The sequence below is a fragment of the Arachis stenosperma genome, chromosome 3 (genome assembly GCF_014773155.1).
Source record: "Arachis stenosperma cultivar V10309 chromosome 3, arast.V10309.gnm1.PFL2, whole genome shotgun sequence".
NCBI lineage: Eukaryota > Viridiplantae > Streptophyta > Magnoliopsida > Fabales > Fabaceae > Arachis > Arachis stenosperma.
Genome location: NC_080379.1, coordinates 46,868,066 through 46,875,544, shown reverse-complemented (window position 1 = coordinate 46,875,544; position 7,479 = coordinate 46,868,066).

Here is a 7,479-nt window from a genome sequence, read left to right as displayed (position 1 = left end):
TTTGATAATTGAAAACACTCCTCTACGCCCTCCTTCCCACCATTGTCATTGATCAGCCTCCATCATCTTCCATGACTTGCACTGCGAGCAGTGGTTGCGACGTTCTTTTGTGGTTCTGAAAGCCGTTAAGCGGGACGAATGAGCGAACAATGGAAGGAAGATACTCGGATTGAAGAATGTTGTTGATGGTTGTATTCTCTGCTATAACATGGATGAAGAATGATCCGTGATTGTTATAGAGGACGTTGCATATGGCGGTCTCGTATTTGTCTCTATGGTTATGATGAAACGGCTTGTGAGAGTTGGAAAGAAGGTGAGAGTGGTGGAGTTGTGGAAGTAGATAAGATATTTTTTAATGTATTCAACAGTGAAAAAGTAAGATCTCATGGGGTTAGATGGATTTTATGGAGCAGTAACCCTATTGGTTTGGGGCTTGAACTAGGTTACTTGAGATGATATGGGTAAATCCTATGGTGTATGTAAAGGTGTGCCTTCTTTGTTTTATGTGAAGAATTTGAAGTATGGTATTGTTAGTAGTGGTGACTATAGAGGAGGAGACAGTAGTGTGATGGTAGATGTGATGTCATTGAAATAAAAAGGGTATTTCTGTCATTTAAAAAATTATTGTGTTTAAAAAGATGATTTTAATACTAAACAAAACGTTGAAAATCATTTTGATGAACAAAAAAAGGTTATGGACGATTTCAATTTTGACCCCAGATCTTAGCGACCAAACAATACTTAATTTTTAGTTAGGTCTTTCAATTTTATTCCTTTGATCTAGGTTGTCATGGATATGTTCTTTGAAGGTCTAGTAAAAAAAATACTTCTGGTGACTTAGTTTGCTAAAAATCGGTTTCTTAGAAATCTAGTAGAAAAACCAATATCCTTTATCCTTTTATTGTTATCTTTTTATTTCGGTTGTGTCTTTTATTCCTCGTACTTTTTTTTCCTTATCAATATTGAGAAAGAACACCATACAATTATTGTTTAAGAGAACGATGTGTAGTATCTTTAACATGTATAAGATCAACAAACGCTCTTAAATAAAATCATGTATATCCACAAATCTTAAAATAAGTGTCATTTATTCTCTTCTAAATTCATCACAAATTTCATCTACTATAATGTAAATCTCTACATTTTTCACAAATATGTTTATCTCACCTTATTTGAAAGGATATGCAAGATTTCTATTTGAATCTAATGTGAACTACTATACCAAATATTATATGGAATATTTTTTTAACACAGTCTTTGTAACTTCATCACCGTAAGATATTATGAGTCTCATCAAGGCTTCTAAAAACATAAAATTAAAATGTTAGTCGACGAATTACATCAATGAAGAATTTTAGACTTAAATGGTTCGTTTAAATTTTCTAAAAAGTATGATCCTAAATTACATTTTGGATATGGCATATATACTTCATTCAATAAATCTAGACATATTCTAATTACACTATTGTGTAATGAACAAGAATCATCTCCAATATACTTAAAAAAGAGCACAATTCACTTATTTCACTCTATTATTAGTTTTTTTCTAACTACTAAATTCTTTGCTAATAAAAATATTAGACTCAAAATGTCCACTGAATTTTTTAGTAACTAAATAACAAATAAATAATATCTAACATCTTCAAAAAGTAAATACTCTAATCATAAAAAAAAAAATACCAAATCAACATATTAAAAATACTCTAATATACTCTAGCTGCATTATTGTGTTTTAAACAATGAACCATAGGTGAATAGCTAAAGTGTTTCCCCAAGACTTTGCATTGATGACAATAGATCCTTCATAAAGCTTCACCAAAGCCATTTTACTTTCTTTCGTAAAGGTTACCGATAGAATTATGCCACTCCCTTATCCTCTTGACACTATATATAGCTAGATCATTTCCGTCAATAAGATCATCAAGAACACTACAACTAAAATGATTTTTATTGAAAAATTTTTAGTGACAATAATATAATAGCCATTATATATTTTATTTAACTTATATTTTTGTAATAATTATATATTTGTCATTGTTACTATATATAATAATAATTATTATATATTTTTTTCTGGCAATTAAAAAGGTCTTAACTAATAATTATATAATTGCCGCAAAAACTTTTTAACTACAAAAACATAAAATGACTAATGTCTAATTACTGATAAATATATTAACGATTATTCTTATTATCGCTAAAAGTAAAATAAATGTCCGTTAAAAATTATTTTTCTAGAAATAAAGCAGTTTTAGTATGGTATCCCCAACCACTTTATTCGTAAAGGAGACCCTAAACCTGTTAAAACTCTCCTCTTTAACACTAGATGCATCCATCTCCATGTTCTCCTCTTTATAGCTTCCTCCGACATGGCCGATGTCTCACCATGTTTCCCATTCTCAAGATCGCTCTCCATCCGCTCTCTTCACTCTCCATTATCTTTGAATTTGGTATCTTTATGTTATACCATGTACTCGATTGCAAGAGCCAATAAAAGAACCAAATAGTACTTGTAGCTTTACTATATATGAATAAACTCTAAGTTTTTTATTGTCATTCTTCTAAGCTACTCGAAAGGTTTTTTCTTCCAATAAAACCGCAACTAGCAGACCTACCTTACTACATTCTCTATCTAAAGTATCTTTTAGTGTGTATTGTCACACACCAAAACAAAAGCACTTGATATATAGCACTCTTGAAAAATTAAACTAATTTGTTGCTCAATATAAATTATAATTCGATTTTATTGCTCATGATAAGTTATAATTTGATCTTTAATTAATTGTATATTCATTCTTAACTTGTAACTATTGATATTATTATTCATTATTACCAACTTCATGACCGAACAATCATAATATTCATGTTATTCATCAACCTAATAATGTCTATATAAAACATTTTTTTACCTCCTCACAAAGAGAGATTTACAAATTTTTACAAACTAATATCATATTTTATGTTTTTATATTTATTTCTAACCTTCTATATTTATTGAATTTTTATATATTTCTAAAATATTTACTGATTTGAGTGTCAAAATATTTTTTGCAAATATATTTCCACTTATTTTTTGTTTGACTCTAACCATAATTACTGAAGAACGTTCGATAAAAAACTCTCCAACCCAATTATAACTCAGAATCACCATATGATTCTGTCTACGTACTCTATAAGAAAGGATTTGAATGACGAATCTCATCATCGATAAACTAGACTTCAAAACAATATTACCAACATCGGAACATAAATAAACCCAAAAGTAAAATTAAATAAAAAACAATAGAAAAACACAATCTTTAGCTTAGTTCTGTTATTACTTTAACCTATCTCATACTCTTAAAAGGAATAATTCCACTAATTAATAAAATTTGCAACTTATGAGTTTTATATGAACAAGTTGCAAATTTTTTACAAAACATACTAATATGGATGCACATAGATCGAAAAATATCCGTATATATGCGGTATTCATTCACATCCAATTCACATTTTGTGGATATTATCCGATCCGTAGAGTCATTGGATTGAATAGCAGATATTGCCATGATATCTGCGGATATGATCCGCATATCCACGGATCTGCACCCATAATATAAATACTATAGTTAAGAAATAGAAACCTTAATTTCCTAACCCAGACACTCAAGTAAACAGCGTTGCTCTCCCTCTTCTCTCTCACCAAGACCTAGTCCCATTCCTTGTCATCCATCACTACCGTTCACCTCATCCATCACTGCCATTCACCTCTGTCACCGCATCTCCTCCATCGTCATCTCAGACCACTGAGACCACGTCTACTTCTTCGTCTCCATTGTCGCGTCGTTGTCTCCTCCTTTGGCACGGCAGTCGTCTCCTCCATCAGCATGATTGTTGTCTCGGTTCGTCGTCTCTTCTCACCGCTGTTCCTTCCTCGTGCACTTGCTTTTGTTCCTCCTCCACTCGTTGCTGCTCTTCGTCATTGCATCCTCGTCATTTTGTAGTTTCTTCCTTCTGCTTGTACTTCTCTAACGGATATCTGCTTCTGCACAATTAGGGCTCCAAATATTTTTTTGAAATGTATACCTTTGTTATTGTTGTGTAGGCTATAATTGATATATTTTAGTGTAAACATTGATGCCAAATTTGGGTTTAGGTTCCAGTTTCTATTTTTTTTATTTTGTTGATTCTTTTAAAATTAAAAATAATTTTATTTTTGCGAATACATCCGAATTCTGATCTAATTTTATTTGCAAATGTGCAGATCGGATTGAATCGAATACGAACACAAAAAGTATAGATATGGGATCCGATTTGATCCGATGAGATTAGTGTAAATCGGATTGAAATCTTGGCCATATATGATCCAATCCATTCCGTGTGCATCCCTACATTCTAACGACCCAACTAAGGTAATTAGAAAAGGGCCTTATGGAACTCCGCACAACTGAACCGGCAAGTGCACTGGGTCGTCCAAGTAATATCTCATGTGAGTGAGGGTCGAATCCCACGAAGATTATCAGATTGAGCAAGCAATGACTATCTTATAAATCTCAGTCATACCATTAGAAAATATAGTTGTTTGTTTGAAAGCATAAACGAAATAGTAAAGAACGAAATATCAGATTGGTGTGAAAACAGTGATAAGGATTCAGTTAAGGCTTTGGAGATGCTATTTCTTTCCGGATTAATTTTTCTTACTGTCTACTTCAATAACGAATGCTTTATTCAATGGCAGCCGTAAGTGATTAACTCATATCCTCTCATCAAGTTAATATCTTCTAAACCACAGCAGACCACCATAACCGAGTAACTCATGTCCTCCCATCAAGTTGACTCATGGCTTCTCACTGTAGCCAAAGATGAAGCTCTAAGCAATCCACTTCCCTTCACGATCCTACTCAAAACGCCACAGATAAGGTTGGATCTTCCGGATAAGAGAATGCTGCTTTTCTGACTCTAGCCTTAGCACCACAGAGACCTTAGTAACCAACAATCAACGAAATTTTATGTCACATATCCAAAGTTGCCCAAGTACTCTCTTGGAATCCGCAATGCACTCTCTAACTATGGTTCAATGCTATCTGGGTCAGGACTCACACGGAACCCATGTAGAACATGTAACACCCTACCATACAGAGACTTATGCTTAAGTCATAATTCAGAGATGGCAAGGCATTACGACCTCTAAAAATTAAAATTTAGTACGTATAGTAGTGTGAAAAATGATTATAACTAGGAGCCTTTGAAGAAGAAGGGATAAAACAAAATTGTTACTCGAAAGCACAACACTCCAATCAATAACGTAACGAATAAAGGAATAAGCTAAAGCGAGATTATATATATATATATATATATATATATATATATATATATACAAAAGAGTGCCAAAAATAGGAATATCAAAACTCAAAATCTGGTTACGAAGATAACCGGTCCAAGCGTAGAAATATATACATGTAAATATATAAAGCAAGAAACCCAAACGAAAACCCAAAGGGGCAAAATACAGAAAACCTATTTTCCAAAATCTCCTCTAGGGGGAGTCACCACAGTTTGTATTATTTAGTGGAGATAAAAGTATCTAAGCAAAATATATAAACCAAAATAGAGTCTCGAGAACCAAGGATCTTCGCTAATCAAGAAGTCTCTAGCATGCTTTAGCGAGAAGCCTCACATCCTGCATCTGAAAACCACAAAATCCGCATGGGTGAGAACCGGAGGTTTTCAATATAGTAATAATGCCCACATATGTAACATGTAATATCCTGGGAAAGCCAAAGGTAATCCTAGAACTTCCAACAGATAAATCAAAGCTTATAAACAGGCTAAACCATAAATGGCAACTGAGTAAAGATCTTCAGTCTAACTAATACTTCCCTTTCTAATTCCTTCAGACATCCCAACCACCAGCAGGAGTATAATGTGGCAAACACAGTTATATCAGGCAAGAGATATACAAATAGGAAACAGATACGACATTTAGACAATTAGCAAGTAATATGCAGTCAATTAGGCTATCTCAAACAATTCACATAATATGCATATGATGTATGCTTGTCCTAATGGCTGATGATATCATCTGTTGGTTATATAGCCAACCCGACAAGTCCTGGTAGCTAACTATTGGACTGTCCCTCTATCGTGCATCCCCAACTCGAGTTATATTCAATATAATTCATATTTCATAATTCATATCCAACACCCTCACTGGTGTATATTCACGGGGCGAGCTCATCCAAAACTTTCACAGTGTCCAGCCACACTTACGACATAAGGTCAACAGAGTATCGAGTCTCCACCTGGAGCACGTGGTGGCTAGCCACTGCTTTCACCCAAGGAAACTCATATCTCAGATAGTGGAAGTGCAACATTCACATTTCATTCAATACGCATATATGCAATCATACTCAGCCATAAATCAATAATGCCTCCGCCGTAACTTGGCAATAACTCAGCCATCTGGCTCATAATTCAATCTATATTCAGCCAATTTATTAACAAATACAGCCCATCGGCTTATGGCACATACAACACTTCCACCGCCATCCTCCGTATCTCATACAATCATATTTGATCATTAATTCACCACTTTCTTCATTCACAAGTTACCACATTCCCTAGCTCTTTTCCCATTGCTAGGCATATCATAATAATTTAAGACACAAGGGGTGAGATCGAAGGCTTAGAAGTATGAAATTTGGCTTTTAAAACTCAAAAATCGACCTTGGGATGAAACTAGGGTCATGTGTGACGCGCACGAGTGGAGGGAAAAACAGCCAAGTGACATTTACGCGTCATCCACGCGTACGCGTGGATGTGGTTTGTGCTCCATGCACAAAACTGGCACATTTCTCGCACAACTCTCGGGAATTATGCTGGGCAATTGGTGCAGTATATCAATGCGTACGCGTGGGCCACGCGCACGCGTGGATAGTGCAAACGACGCGTACGCGTCGGCCACGCTTACGCATGGGGGTGCATTCTACCAAAAATTTTTCTAAGTTAAAAGCTGCAGAATTCACATATTCACACCCCCAATCTTCCGACGGGCATAACTTCTCCGTTTCAAATCATTTTTCGCCCATTCTTTGAATGGAATAAACATCCCGGATCCAATTTCATTTCTAATAAAGTTTGGCACAAATCAAGGATCCGGAGATCAAGTTATGCCCCATCAAAGTATGACCAAAAACCATATTTCTATATAAAACCACAAAGTGCCATTTTCAAAACAACCCAATTACAACCCTTTTTAAAATCGACCAAAACATAACAGTTTCAACCCTTTTGAAATCAATTCAAAACATACCAAAAATCAACCTCAAGCCTCCTCAACTCATACATTAATATTTTCATCAAATTCACAACCACCATCCCACTATTTTAACCTATCTCAATCAAATGGCTAAATTACAAACACATTAGCATGTCATACATCCTTCCTCATCCCAATTTTCAACAACTCCATTTCCAATCAACCATCATTATACATAACCA